Here is a 15,802-nt window from a genome sequence, read left to right as displayed (position 1 = left end):
TAGTAATGAATATTTTAATACTTATGTATATTTACATAAATGCAAATTAAGACAGGATTTAATTTTTTGTGCTTCAGGTTAGAGCAGGGTAGAATAGCAGAGGATGTGGAGATAAGTAGTCAAGTATCAATATTTTTGAAGGGAGAGCCATCAGGATTTGTAGATGGATTGGATGTGGCAAGTAAAAGAAAAAAGGAGTCAAGGATAACTCTTGATGTTTTTAGTTTGAGCACCTAGAAGAATGAATTTACCATGGATTGAAATGGGGAAAACCATGGAAGGAACAGGTACAGGGCAGGAGTGTGGAGAAGAGTTTGCTTGGGTACATGATAAGTTTGAAGTTTCATTCCACTATCTTAAGCAGCTTGAGTCTTTTCCCACAGACTTATTTTGATTAAGTCCTTCAGTTTCCAGAGTATAATACTCCTCAACTCAAACAGACACAAGGGAGAGATTTTGCTCTTAATAATTCGGCTTTTCATAAGTTCCAATAGTGCACAAAATTTTTTTGAGATTACTACTTTGAAAAATAAAAATGTAAGTATCAACATACTGTTCAGTAACTACCAATTATTGTTATCATTATGTGTTGAGCATTAACTGCTTTACAAATGTTATCTAATCCCTACAAACACTATTATTTCCTCCTATTTTCCAGATGAGAAAAACTGAGAATTTAAAAGGGCCTGGGGACACACAGCTAGTACTCAGAACAGGTAGTGAGATCAGTTTGATGCTAAAGGCCACGCTTAAAGGCATTATATTTCATGTATTTGCTTCTCTTTGAAAAATGGTAATATTGATTTTCATGCACATATTCATAAACATTTCTAATTTTTTATCTCTTACCTTTTATTAGCATATTTTAATTCAGTTTCATACTAAATAGAAGCAAATATTCAAATTAATTAATCATAAATAATATTTAATATGATTTATTATGACTGGTTCAAATATTCATGTGGCATCAGGGCAACCATAATGAATTGTTATCAGAATGGACAGTTGTGCAAATAAATGCTTAAAATATTAAGTAAGCTGAAAAAAGTGTCAATCATATTATCTTAGTTAACTTCATTTTTGAAAATCAGGTATTAGATCAGTAACATTTTTTAAAAACTCGAAAGTGTGGGACTTTCAAAAGATGGGTGTTGAAACCCATCTAGAGCCCCTGGCTCACGGGCTCTAGAGTGCAGGCTTGGTAGTTGTGGCGCACGGGCTTAGTCGCTCCACAGCATGTGGGATCTTCCCGGACCAGGGATCAAACCCATGTCCCCTGCATTGGCAAGCGGATTCCCAACCACTGCACCACCAGGGAAGTCCAATATTTATTTAACCCATCTTCCAAAAGATGGGTTTAATCAATTACAGACTTCTGTCAGTTTTGTTTAGGATTCATAAAGCATAATTTACATTAAGACTATAAAATATAGTTTTCAAGATGGTAAAGCAAGTGAACATGTACTGATTCTAAATATTAAAATATAAAAGTGGGCACATTAACTCAGCAGGAAACTTCTTAGTGATGAAGAACAATTGCCTGAATGAAGGAAAGGAAATTAGCCAATTACCAATTAGCCTTGAGGAAAATTCAATCATGTGATTTTCCACAGAAAATATCAGGCTCCTCTGGGCTGTCCTGCATGCAAAACAAGACCAGAAGAGGAATCTTGTGGTGCCAAGAGCAAATCTGGATTAATCATTAGTGGCTGGTCCCTTGACAAGTGTGGCTTCCTGCTTGGGATGTCATACTCCTGTGTTGAGTTTTGACTACCACCAGCAGGGCCAGAGACCATCATCACCACATCATCAGATCCTCTGGAAGATCCCATGATGTCCCACTTCTCTAGCATCTTCCTCAGAGAAAATTACACGAAAAGGAGCATCACAAGCAGCACTGAAGGTGAAATGAAGTAACAAAAGGGCAGATTGATACTTGTGAAGAAGGAAAGTTTAATTGCCTTGCCCTGGTGATTGCGGGGGTTATAAATTGATTCTGCAAATAGAATATTTGGAAAGTCTTCATATTTTAAAAATACAAGCAACAGTCAAGTTGCTTTTTTTCCTATTTCCCCAGAGTTTCTCTGATAGGCAGTATCTAATCAACAGAAATATGGAAAGCGACCCCAAAGAGAGAATACAGAGGAGCTAGAATAATAACCAATACTCAAGGTGGCCAGGTGAATGAGTGGAGGCTGACAGGCTTGATCTGTTTTCATCTTTGACTCATACACTGCCTTTATGCCTATGTGGCTGGATTGGTATGACCAGGCAGGCAACCTGGCTCTTTGAGTGTTTCCATCCTTCTTATCACCTGCTTCATGAATAAAGCCTTTAATCAAAATAAACTATTGCATTCAGCTCTTGGTAGTTTTTTGCCTGCCCCTCCCATTCTGACTGAATAAGCCCAGCCAGAGAAACTCCAAGGTGAGCCAAGAAAGGATGCCGGCCTCTCTCCCTCTCATACACTTCCAACTTGTCAGGATGGGATGAAATTATCTTGTTATACTTTTTGAAAGATTGTTGAAAAGTGAAAAAAAAAATTATAATTTCACTCATTCCTATGCATCCATAGTCAGAAAATTAGGAAAGTCTCAAAGCACCGAGCTGATTTCCTTGTGCTATGCAGCTGCTTCCCACTAGCTATCTGTTTTACATTTGGTAGTGTATGTATGTCAGTGCTACTCTCTCAGCTCGGTGCTTTGTGACCACCTAGAGGGGTGGGATAGGGAGGGCGGGAGGGAGACGCAAGAGGGAGGGGATATGGGGATATATATATACATATAGCTGATTCACTTTGTTATACAGTAGAAACTAACACAACATTGTAAAGCAATTATACTCCAATAAAGACGTTTAAAAAAAAAAAAGAAAATTAGAAAAGTCTCTAAGTTAGATCATTCATTTTCTGGCTCCAATCAGCCTGAATCAGGAAACCTCCTTTACCTCTTAGGTTTGTGTGCCCGATTCACACAAGACTTGATATGATTATTTCATGACTTTTTCGGATGCTGAGCCAATCTTGATATCAGGCTTTCCCCTCCTCCCCAAATTAGTAACATTTGAATTCAAACATAGTCTTTTTTTAAAAATTGAAGTTTAGTTGATTTATGATGTTTCAGGTGTACAGCAAAGTGATTCAGTTATGTATATATATATGTATATATATATGTAAATATATATTTTTTCAGATTCTTTTCCATTATAGGTTATTACAAGATACTGAATATAGTTCCCTGTGCTATACAGTAGGTCCTTGTTGTTTATCTATCTTATAAATAGTAGTGTGCATCTGTTAATTCATATTCTTTCCTTTCTATAGTCAATGGACCAGCTTCCTTCCTCCCTCCATTTCTTATTAATATTAGTTACGAATTATTAATATTAGTTCTGGTCAGCTATTACTTGGCATTCTGATACTTTTCTTTGCTACCAGCTGTTTTTAAACTTGACTTTTTCTTTTTTTTGAAAACTAAATGCCTTTGCAGAAGCACTCTTTCCTTTTTTTTTCTTTTTTGTTATTGTTTTGTTGTGTTTTGGTTTTTTGGCTGTGCTGCAGTTTGTGATTTTAGTTCTGGGACCTTAGTTCCCTGAACAGGGATTGAACCCAGGCCACAGCAGTGAACGCGCTGAGTCCTAATCCCTGGATTGACAAGGAATTCCCAACTCTTTCCTTAATGGTGAATTTAGTCTAGAAACTTAACATATATTGAGATTCTGGCAATATTAGAATTTTTAAAGAACAGTAGGCCTTATTTAAAACCAGTTTTAAGGTGAAATAGTGAGAAAAAAGAAGATCAGATCACCTCTCTTTGAAAAAAATGCTTTAGAAGTTCTTGATAACCTAGTAGGTTAATAAGGTCCTTTTTGTAAATTAACATTCTTTTCTTTTGGTGTCTCATTGAATGTTAATGTGATATACCTTCACTTTATTCATCAAAACAACAACAACAGGGCTTCCCTGGTGGCGCAGTGGTTGAGGGTCCGCCTGCCAATGCAGGGGACACGGGTTCGTGCCCTGGTCCGGGAGGATCCCACATGCCGTGGAGCGGCTGGGCTCGTGAGCCATGGCCGCTGAGCCTGCGCGTCCGGAGCCTGTGCTCCGCAACAGGAGAGGCCACAACAGTGAGAGGCCCGCATACAGGAAAAACAACGACAACAACAACAACAACAACCTTGCTCATTTAATGCATAGAATGATGATTTCCTTTTGGATGTCTTAGACTCTGGTTTATTTCCTCATTTCCAGTCTTTATAATTTTCTACATAGATGAATGACTATATTTTTCTATTCTCAATTTAAAAACAGGTTATGAGAAAAAAATTATGCCAATGCAACTAATCTTCAGATAGCTAGTGCCAGGAAAGCAACATTCATAAAATTGTCCTCACTGGCTTTCCTTTTGGAATTGCAGTGCCAGGTAAAATGATTTACTGCCAGGCTGGACTGAGACTTGAGCTTTGTAGAAAAGATTTATTGGCATCAACTTTGCATAAAGCCATAATCATCCCCGAAAGGACATTTGTCACTATAAACCCTTATTTTCAGGTGCCTGGCACTTTCATAAAATACTTTTCAAGTGGAAAAGTCATTTGAGTTTTCAGATCCTTTATTCCAGTATTTCTTGATCATTTAAATGTCTATCGTTAAAAAAAAAAAGTCTATCGTTCCTTGAATTTTCTGGACACACTAGGGCAGTGTTTCTGGGATCTATCCCTAGGTTTCCATGAGGCAGGGAGGGGCGGGAACCATAAATGTGCATTTTAAACAAGTGCCTGAGGAGATTCTGCTGCAAGTAGACTTTGAGAAACATTCTTCAGAAAACAGTATAGAGTCCTGTGTATAAATTCTGGCTCCACACTTTTGATTTGTGTAACTTTAACTAACATACTTGGCCTCTGTCTCATTTGTTTCCTTATGTATATTCCTTACATATGCTTTAATTGGGCAAGTATATTTTCTGTTCATAAACTGTGAAGATTAAAGAAAATAAGGGAAGCACCTTATAGGAAGTACATATAGGAAGCAGATGATGCATTTTAGCTTTATTCTTTTTCTCTACCATTCATGACGACAAACACACAAACAAAATTACATATGTATGTGCATACATGCACACTTGACAGTCAATCTGGGGTGGAGCAGCTCTAGGACAAGTAAATTGATCTCTTGATCAGAATGGCAAACTTAAAATTCACTTGTAGGTAGCAGCAATTAAGACAAGGCCACAGTCCTGCAAACAGTCAAGGTTAGAGGACATAAACAAGAGGCAAAGTTTATATCAAGATGGACAATCAAAGACTCCCTGACTTGGGACACAAGTTCAAGGAAAACTAAGAAGCTGAAAACATTCCTCAAGTACCAGGGACAGGCCTTCATATCTGAACAAAGAGTTTAAAGTGCTTAATACACTTAAAGTAGCCTGAAATCAACTATTTACTTTACCATATTCCTTAACTTGCCAAGAAACTGCACAAATTCATCAGTCCATCATTTACTCTTATCTGTGTCACAAATCAGAGGAGTTCAAAAGTCAACCTAAAAGCACTTGTGCATTTCAATTGATGCCAAATGTAGGGTCATTATAGCATTTGCTTCCTTATAAAATAATTTATAGCGAATACACTTTATAAGTGGATCTGTGAACTCTGAGGTCACTTATTTAAAATGTTTAAGTTCTGAATTTTGTGATTTTCGCATTCTGCTTCCTCTTTATTTTTTTTTAACATCTTTACTTGAATATAATTGTCTGCTTACTCTTTAAAATTCAGAGAAAAATCTCTATTTGGTCAGTTGTGGAGAAAATGCAGTAAATTATGAAATTATACAAAAGAGGGAAACCACCAAGCAGTTGTATATTTTATCATTTTGCGGTTATTTCCAGAATTACCCATTTTGGTGTTAGTCCAAGACATACTGGTTAAATTTTTCATTTTTAAATGAGATATATATTCAAAGAAGTGTTTTGCCTTCATTACTGTTTTATAAATACCCAAAGAATATTTTGTGAAGTGTTACAAGTAAAAATTAAAATCTCGTAAATTTGTGCTATTAATATCCAAATCTTATTTAATCTAATGGATTTATTACTGAGACAGATCCAAATACATTTATTAATTAAAAATAGATATTTTACACTGACATAAATATCTAGGTCCTTAAAAAATAGATTTGTTTAAATGTTTTAATACTGGGCTAACATTTATTCTGATTGTTTAAAATGGATTACAGATTATTAGAAAAATATTTAAAATATTAGAGATGAAAAGCTTATGGAAGATTTAAAATGCTTATTGATTATAGAAACATAAAACATGAGCTTGTAGCTTTAAACAATCAATAATCAGTTAAACAATCTATATTTATTGATTGACTACCTTGGATACACTGGGAAAATACAAAAGGACTCTCGCACGGAGTCCTGGGGTTGCCACATTGCTCAGTTCCAGGGGGACATTCAGATTTGCTTTGTGAGGATGGTACCCTGGAATTAAGAGGGCACATCCATCCTGCAGGGCTGGGTGTAGCAGCAGTTCATGGTTCCTGTCCTCAACTAGTTTACAATCTATCTGAGTAAGGGGAGGAAGCAGGCAGGGTTGAAGACAACATTGAGATGCATGAAACAATAGTAGCAAGAAAGTATGTATAACAATATGATGAGAAAGAAGGGAGGAAAAAAATTAAGATGGCAGATGCCAAAGACATGGGATGCAGTTTGTTTCTTTTCCCCTCATTAGGTAATAATGGACAGATTCCAAAATAACTTGGGTAGCCGAGCATAGAGCAAGAGGCCATACTCTGTATAACTGAGTTGCCTGTGGGCATTGAGAAGCATGGAGGTTAGTGACTCTAGTAATTGAGGCCCTGGTAAAAATAAAAAATGAGCCAAGAAGAGACTATGACCTTTAGTCATTCGATGAGATTGGGTTTTAGCCATCAGGAAAATTTCAGTTTCAATGTGAAATTACTGACTTGAAATTACATTTTATTTGTTTTTAAATCACATTGCTAATTCCTAATTCCATGGTGAAAACACCTATCTTATATTTAAATTTTCCCAAGAATGCTGGGTGTGGGTGGGGGTATGGGTTCTGTTTGGGGGAAAGAATTGTGTGTGCAGCATTATGAATAAAGAATGGGTTCACTAAGACCAATTCCATGAAGAACAGTCCTTGGAAACTTATGAAAGTAAGCTGTTACATATAAAGTTGAGCATACAGTTGCTGATTGGTACAGACAGTTGAGGGCTATAGGTGTTTTACTCATGCTTCAGACCTCAGCTTAGGAATCATTTCCTCCAGGAAACTTGTCCTGATCTCTAAGGTTAGGTTACATGCCCCAGGTTTCACAGAATCCTGTGCCCAATTCTATCAATGCACTCATTACTCTCAATTGCAGTTGACTGTTTACTATTATTCTGTCTCCAATAACAAAACAACAAGCATTCATTAAACATTTTGCTGAATAAAGCACTGCTCTTAAAGCTTTAAATAATTATCTTCTGCAGTAACAACAACCACATAGGTATTATTATTACCCCATTTTAAAAATGAGGAAATAGAGGTGTAAGGAGGTTAAGATATTGCTAAGGTCAAAAAGCTACTACATTTCATAGTAAGAATTCAAATGCAGACAGTCTGACTACAAAAGCAGGCACAATGTCTTTTATACCTGATGCTGGCACAATATTGGGCACTTAGCATCCAAATAGTCATTGAATGAATAATTGAACGATGTCAGAGAAGAGGGAGACAGATGAAGACTGGAGCTATAGTGGAAAACTTGCTAGGGAGAGGGTGGGAATTGAGCTGGGTTTTGAAGAATGGACAAGATTTGGATAAATTTACCGGAAAGCAAAAAGCATTAGGCCTGGAGGACTTGAACCAAGTTAACAAGACTGGGCACGTGGAATGTCTGGGGTACAATGAGGAGACTGTCTTAATTATAAAGGAAGAAGCAAGTTAGTGGGCATGGAGACAGGGCACACAGGTTGAAGTCAAATTATAGAAAGGCTTAGAATCCATGCAAATAATCCGGTAGGGAACAGAAAGCCACTGAAAGGTTGTGTGTATGAGAGTGACACAATAAGAACAGTTTTAAAGTGAAAGCATTATGCAAAAAATGCAGCCCTCTAGGTACGTTTTAAAGAATGCCTATCTTACTAATAAACTAATTTCAAGGAAGGTAGCCTTCATTTTATTATTTTTATTCAGTCATCTAATGCTTATTGAGTACCTGTTCTTTGTTATTTATACACTGTAAAGGATGCAATAATTTGCAAAGATGGTTTAATGTAATTTCTTTTAGATGTATTAAAATTCAATTTTGAAGTTTCATTTTCTTTCAAAATATTAGATTTTCATCTCACATAACCATAACATATCTTAATGCATTCTACTGTCTCTAATATGTCTTTTATTAATCTCCTAGCTGGCATTAAAAATAATCACCACATTTAAGATGAGTAGGTCAGTCCAAAAATTAGTTGTTTAGCTTAAAAATTTCTTAATAAGTTGTAGCTTTTGCTTATTATTGCCAAAGAACTATAATGTTCTGCCCATAACTCTTCCTTATTTGATGTATGTCTCTATAACGTGGAAAAGGCAAGCTCATCAAATTTATAGATGACATAAAGCTGAAAAGAAAACAATCTATCTGATGTCACAATCTAGAAAGGTTGGGGGAAGGGTCATATCTAACACGATGGAAGCAATGGGGATGGATCATATTTCTAGGTCCTATGAAAATTACTGCACCAGCAAAAGACTAAGAAGATAATGTTGAGTAGCAATATGTGGGTTAAATATCCCAGGATATCCACCCTAGCAAGTTTACAGTTCATGGTGACTAACTTGAAACTTAACTAAGAATACTATTATATCTAACTTGTGCTGCCCTACAAGGGTACAGTTCCATTCTACATTGATAATGGCTTTTAAGAAGACACATACATCACATATTGAAAAAAAATCTACCTCCCTCTCAACTTGGAAAGCACTGTTAGTTAAAAACAAAAGAGCCCAACTGACTTCTCAGCTTTTCAAAATATCAAATCCATCACTTTAATTGTTCAAAAACATACCTATCACAATGGTGGTGTTGTCTTATAGAATCCAAAGAACTGTATGAGCCCAGTGCCGTGTACTATCAGATTCCTTCTGCAAATGGTTCTATGAACTCTGATAGAGCAGCCTTATACACAGACAAAGTCTTCTAGCAAGGTACAAATTCACCAAAATCATACATAATCCTTCTCTCAATATTTTCTGGGCTTATGTATCATTACCCTCTCCTTGGCCAGACCAAAGAAAGATAAGAAAGAAAGGGCTACTAAGTCTTATTTCCAAAAACATTCAATCAGTTACCAAAATAAAATAATTTGTTTTCAATCCACATTCTCTGTTTACTTTCTGGAGGTTCTTAAATTGTTAGCCCCGATTCTTCTTCTAAGTTGTCTTATGATTGCTAGGTCCAATTTTGGTCCCAATTCTCCAAGAGTCCTCAAAAGATATCTAGTGTGCAAACCTTCCAATATTAAACAACAACACACACATACTTACACACATTCACTCACGCAGGTATAGAGTTTTTTTGTGTTTTTCCGGATCTCTAGATATTAATTTAAAACTCACATACACCAAGGCTCCTAGTTCAACAAAATATGTATCAAGAAATGTATCTAAAAAACCTGAGGGGCTTCCCTGGTGGCGCAGTGGTTGAGAGTCCGCCTGCCGATGCAGGGGACACGGGTTCGTGCCCCGGTCCGGGAAGATCCCACATGCCGCGGAGCGGCTGGGCCCGTGAGCCATGGCTGCTGAGCCTGTGCGTCCGGAGCCTGTGCTCCGCAACAGGAGAGGCCGCAACAGTGAGAGGCCCCAGTACCGCAAAAAAAAAAAAAAAAAAAAAAATATAAGATAAAAAACCTGAATTTAACTATCCTTTCATTTTTAATTCACCCATTTATTCATCCAACAAAAGTTTATCTGAGTCTAATGGAGTAGTTAAGAGCCCAAGCTGTAGAGCCAGACTCCCTTGGTGTGAGTCCTGGGTACTCCGGTTACAGGTTGCAGGACCTTGGGCATGTCATAGTTTCCTCATCGCTAAATTGGGGATAGTAATAGTACTTGCCTTACAGGATTGTTGTAAGGATTGAATTAATTAATTCATGTGAAATGCTGAGAGCAGCACCTGATACATATAAATGCTTTATATGTGTTTTTGTGATTATTATAGTCTCTATGCTTAATCAATTTAAGTCTTCTTCTAAGGAGAGACAAATTCCTTTGAAAAACATATTCACCTTAAAGTTCTCCTAAAATGAGTTTTAGCTCTAAAATTACAGAGAATACACCTGCTATAGTCCTTGTTCCTAAGAAGAACCTTGGTGAAATAGGAGGTGAATATTGCTAAAATATCAACTTACTGAGAGAATCTTCTCCAGAACAATCATGTTCTGCAGCCTAGTGGCATGACACAGAAAAATTTATATCAGAGTCTGAGCTAAAACATTTAACTTCTTAAGTAAAAGTAGAAAAAAGAACAGAATAAAAAATGACAAGAAGTAGAGACTGGTGTTCTCGTGCTAGTTTAATTCTGCTGACCCTGATAGCTTTGGCTCAAAATGGGGTGGGAAAGGAAGGTGTGTGGTGACATGAGACATAGATGAGCAGGTGCTTCCCACCTCTGACACAATCTGTTTTTGGACTCTAAAAGAAGATAAATGTGCAATTATCCTACCCTCTTTGAGGTTCTTGTTCTTTCTTGTTTCTTTTTTCTAGTCTACCTTTTCCTTTGTTCTTCTTATATCTGCCCCTTCCTCATTCTTAACAGTCATTAAGATGACCAGGGTGAGATATTACTCTTTCATTTTTCTGTTTCTGAGGCTCTTGTCTCTTCTATTATCCTTATTTCACTACTATCACTCTTTCACATAAATTTAATCTGATAAGCGTTCACCATCAATTTCATACTAGCAGCATTGGAAGAAAAAAAACCAAACAAACAGAAATTAGAAAGGGAAGGGTTCTGCAGATCCCAGAGTGCTAACTGGCTTAGCAGATTGGTGTGGGGTGGGTGGTGGGGAGAAAGTAAGGAGAGTGTCTGAATGTGGGCAGTATAAATCCTCGAGAACTGCAATGCATTGGTAGTTAACTTCTCCCTGTGTCTACATGTCCTAACAGCCAAGGAAAAGAAAGGAACAGAATCAGTTAACATGATTTGCAATATTCATAAAATAATGATAAAAGAAGCACTATTCCTCAGTCTAGGACTATGAAGAATTTTCTCCTTTTAGTCTCATAATGGGAGGATAATAAAATGTAAAAAGAACAACAACCATAACCTATTCAACAACATCCCTAACAGCAAATTTCATACTTTTATCCACCTTGGCTGTTTGTTGCATTGAATGACATTAGATTATGTTAGCCCATGCCTAAATATAAACATACATGAAGTATAAACTTTATGTACCTCAACATGCAGGACAAAAAATATCCTGAACTGCCATCTCTTAAATTTTTTGAGTCAAAGATATATGCAAGTTTCAGCAGCATTTAAATAACACAATACTTGTCTGGCCCCAAATTGTCCCAGTTAATAACAAAAAAAGACATCATTACCCATATGTCCCAACAAAGCCAACAAGTTTAGAAAAAGGCTGTAATTTGGATGACTTTGCTTATATTCTTCTTAGTTTACCACTAAAATTCTGCCACTTCATTTACCGAACTAATATTTAGAGTACCTACTCATATTATGTTCTAGGCGCTGTTCTAATTGCTGGGGATATAGTAGTGAACAAAATAGACACAGTTTCCTGCCTTGATGATGTGAGCGAGGGAAAAAGCAGTTGTAGGTGAGTTTAGAGAGGCAATTTGGGTACAGATAGTGTAGAGCCTTGTAGGAGATATGAGGAACTTTGACTCTGAGCAAGATGTGTACCTATTGGAAGGTTTTGAGTAGAGTGACATAATCTTGTTAAAAAAGAATCAATTTGGGGCAAGGACAGAAAGTAGGAGACCAGTTTACTGAAATAATCAAAGACCTATTAAATATCAGAAAGAATAATTCCCAGTGTGTTTCTCCTAGGTCACTACTCCATACCTTATCCTCGCTACTAAAACTTCTAACACCTCTCCCTCTTCCACACTCTCAGCTGATGCTTATTTCCTATTTCACTGAGAAACCATCAACTCTACACACTCCCACCATCACTTCTATCCCTCAGCCCACATCCATGCCCGTTTATTCTGCCTTCCCTTTGGCCACAACTGATGAAATAACTATCCATACTCCTTTTACTTGTCCACTAGTCCCATCTCCTTCCACCTACTCAAGGACATCCCTCCAGAATGTCTCGTCTCGCTATTGCATCATCATTTTTTACTTCTTTTTTGGATCATCCCACAGCACATAAATATGCTAAATACATTCCCAATATTTAAAAAAAAAACTCTTTTATCCCCAATCCACCATTCAGCTGGAGCCCTATTTCCCTACTCCCCTTTACAGCAAAAATAATACAAAGAATAATTAATTCCTCTCCTTGTTCTCTCATAAAATGCTCTAGTTGAGCTTTCACCCACACCACAACTCTAAAACTTCTGCTGAGAAATCAGCGATAACTTTCATGCTGCTAAATCTAACGATCATATCTCAGTTCTCAACCCACTTGATCTACCAGCAACAGGGGACACATTTTCTGTGACTTCTGGCACAGCCACTGTCTTAGCTTTCCTCCTCTGTTTCCTGTTTCTTTTGCTGGTTTCTCTTATCTCCCATTAATTATGGGGCTCAGGGCTTCCCTGGTGGCGCAGTGGTTGAGAGTCCGCCTGCCGATGCAGGGGACACGGGTTCGTGACCCGGTCCGGGAAGATCCCACATGCCGTAGAGCGGCTGGGCCCGTGAGCCATGGCCGCTGAGCCTGCGCGTCCAGAGCCTGTGCTCCGCAACGGGAGAGGCCACAGCAGTGAGAGGCCCGCGTACCGCAAATAAATAAATAAATAAATATGGGGCTCAGTTCACGGACCTTCTCTGACTACAATACTCTTTTGGTGACCTCTGCTAGTCTCAGGACTTTAAATACTGTCTATATGATAAAGTCCCCAAAATTTACACTCTAGTTCTGAACTATCATCTTAATTCTAAACTTCCCTATATTCAAGTGGAGATCTAATATTCTTCTCAAACGTATCAAGCCCAAAGCTGATTCCTGATCTTTCCTCCAAACCTGTTCCTTCTGCATTCCTCCGCATCTTAGTAGACAGCAACTGGATTCTTTCAGTTACTCATGCTAAAACCTTGGAGTCTCTCACACACTAACAGCAAATCCACTGTCTTTACTTTCAAAATGTTGCCACATTCTAAATGTATCTAGAGTCTGGATATGTTTTCAGTTCTCACTCCCCCACTGCCACTACCTTGGTTTAATCCTCCGTCATATTTTGAATAGATTAGTGCAACAGCCACTTAACTAGTCTCACAGGTTCTATCCCTTTACCTCCGTATAGTCTCTTTTCAACCCGGTGGCCAGAATGATCCTGCTTAGTCAGATCATTTCATCCTTCTATTCAAAATCCTCCAGTGGCTTCCCATCTTACTTAGAGCAAAAGCCAAAGAACCCTCAGCGGCTTAGAAGTCCTGACACAATCTGGCAACAACTTGAAAGTCTGACAATACTGAGTATTGGTGAAGTTGCAAAACACCAAGAGTTTTTGTTTTATTTATTTTAAAATTTAATTTAATTTTTAAAATTTGCTGGTGAGAGTGTAATGGGTATAATTACTTTGGAGAACAATGTGTTGATACCTAATGAAAGTGAAAATGCAGACTCGAACAGGGATTCTGTTCCTGTGTTCATACCTAGAAAACCTCACACATGTATAGAAAGTGACAAAACAATAATTTTTATAGCAGCATTGCATGTAACAGCAAAAAACTGGAAACATTCTAAAGGTATTTACAAGAGATGAATGAATAAATCTTGGTAGGTTTATACAGTAAAACACTACTAAGCAATAAAAATCAAAGAACAAAATCTGCATGTAGCAACATGGACAGCCACACAGAAGCCTTCATCGGTATTAATGCTTTATTTCCTAAACAGGGTAGTGGTTTCACAGGTGTTTTATTACATTAGTCCTTATTGCCTCTGTATGCCTGAAATACATCATAATTTTTATAGGGGTAAATGGTAAACTTGTAGAATATGGGAACAGTTTAGAGGAGAGCTTGCTGAGGGAGGGGCATGGATGCACACAGGCATGGATAAATACTGTCGTGTCTCAGGGCTGAGGAACTTAATCTCCATCCCCTTCCTCTTCATCCCCACTGCAGTTTTCTTGGTTCAGGTTTTCATCTTTTCAGTAGCGCCCTGTTTGTTTCTCCTTGTTAAAGTCTTGTTGCCCGGAATTTATTGTTTATAACTCTGAGTGGTTTGTACACATCCAAATCTGATCTTCTCAGCTCCTCTACTCATAAGCCTTAAAAGACTCTTCATTATTTAGAGTGAATGTAAGTACATTTCTTAACATAATATAGAGAACACTCTGTAATATGAACCCAAGCCTCCTTACCAATATCTGTTCCCAAATATTTCAGTTCACAGTTCTGTATTCTTGCTCACATCCTTCATTATGCGCATCCTTTTCTGACACCTGGAAAACATCAACATGAGACACAGTCTATGTGATTTCTTTCTAGCTTCTCTAGAGGTAGCTTTATGATGTATTTCTATACAATTTTGTACATACCTCTGTAATAGCGTCATATTTTTATTACGTAGTTATATTTTTGTTTCCACAATAGGAACTACTAAAAGTCAGGGATAGTGGTGTTTTATTTCATTTTGTGTATCTGTTTGTTTGTTTTTAAGTCTTTGAACACCCAGCTCCTACCAAGACATTTAACACATAGCGGGTGTAAATAATTATTTGTAGAATCAACGGAAGAATGAGTAGAGGTTTTATTTAGCAGTGTTGTAGGTGATAAGAATAGAACATCAGGTGAGACATAAACTCAGTTTTCAAGTTCTCAGTTATCTGGCTGCTTATGCTCATTAATTAAAATGCTATTTCAGCTTATACAACACTTATTGACTGATTTCAGGAAAGATAAAGAGAGGCAGGCATTATTTTGTTTATGTTAGCTAAGCGCAGTAAAGAATTCAGCTGGTCTTATTGCTAGGATAATTCAAAACTGTTATACTGACGGAATACCAGGATATTTGAATTTATTTTTGAAAGTCTGGATTAATGTAACATTAGCTTTTGTTCTGAAAAGATACACGAGATGCTGTGGCTCCCTCCCTTATTTTCAAGATATGCATTGGTAAAACCTGGAGGTGTATGGTGTTATCATAGGGCCACACTATAGCAAATGGGGACTGTATCAGGACTATAACATCTGCATAGGGAAATCTGCTTTCTTTAGGTTTTAATTTTCTAATATTGAACTAGTTTATAATTTAGAGAAAAAACCCTACTGCTTCTCCATTAGTTCCCAGGACAATTGAATATGGTAATTTACATTTCTGAGAACACAGTTTGGGCATTTACTCAAAACTGTACAAATTCCACATTTTAGAAATAACCAGTTATTATTCAACCTCTAACTTCCAAGTAGCTTGAATATTAAGAACTGGTTTTAAAAACCAAACCCACAAAGTACTCCAGGAATTGTAAATCATTCTTCAATTGTCAACCACCAAGGCACTTCAATTTAGAAAAGAATCAAGACAATTTCCAGCTATTCAAGTATAAATGTCTTAACCTAGTTTCAGACTGAGGACAAAACCCTCTG

At 37.2% G+C, this 15,802-nt stretch overlaps 1 long non-coding RNA gene across 3 annotated transcripts in view; it reads right to left on the bottom strand.

Annotated features, from left to right (window-relative positions):
• Positions 1-15,802, bottom strand: part of LOC307176263 — a 177,695-nt gene that overhangs the window by 63,924 nt on the left and 97,969 nt on the right. For all 3 annotated transcript variants that reach the window (XR_013824680.1, XR_013824681.1, XR_013824682.1), the window contains exon 4: positions 14,578-14,658. This is a non-coding gene — a long non-coding RNA (uncharacterized lncRNA). The remainder of the gene's footprint in view (positions 1-14,577; positions 14,659-15,802) is intronic.

The sequence above is a fragment of the Stenella coeruleoalba genome (assembly GCF_951394435.1).
Source record: "Stenella coeruleoalba genome assembly, chromosome: 17".
Classification (NCBI taxonomy): Eukaryota; Metazoa; Chordata; class Mammalia; order Artiodactyla; family Delphinidae; genus Stenella; species Stenella coeruleoalba.
This window is presented reverse-complemented; position numbering and strand designations above follow the sequence as displayed.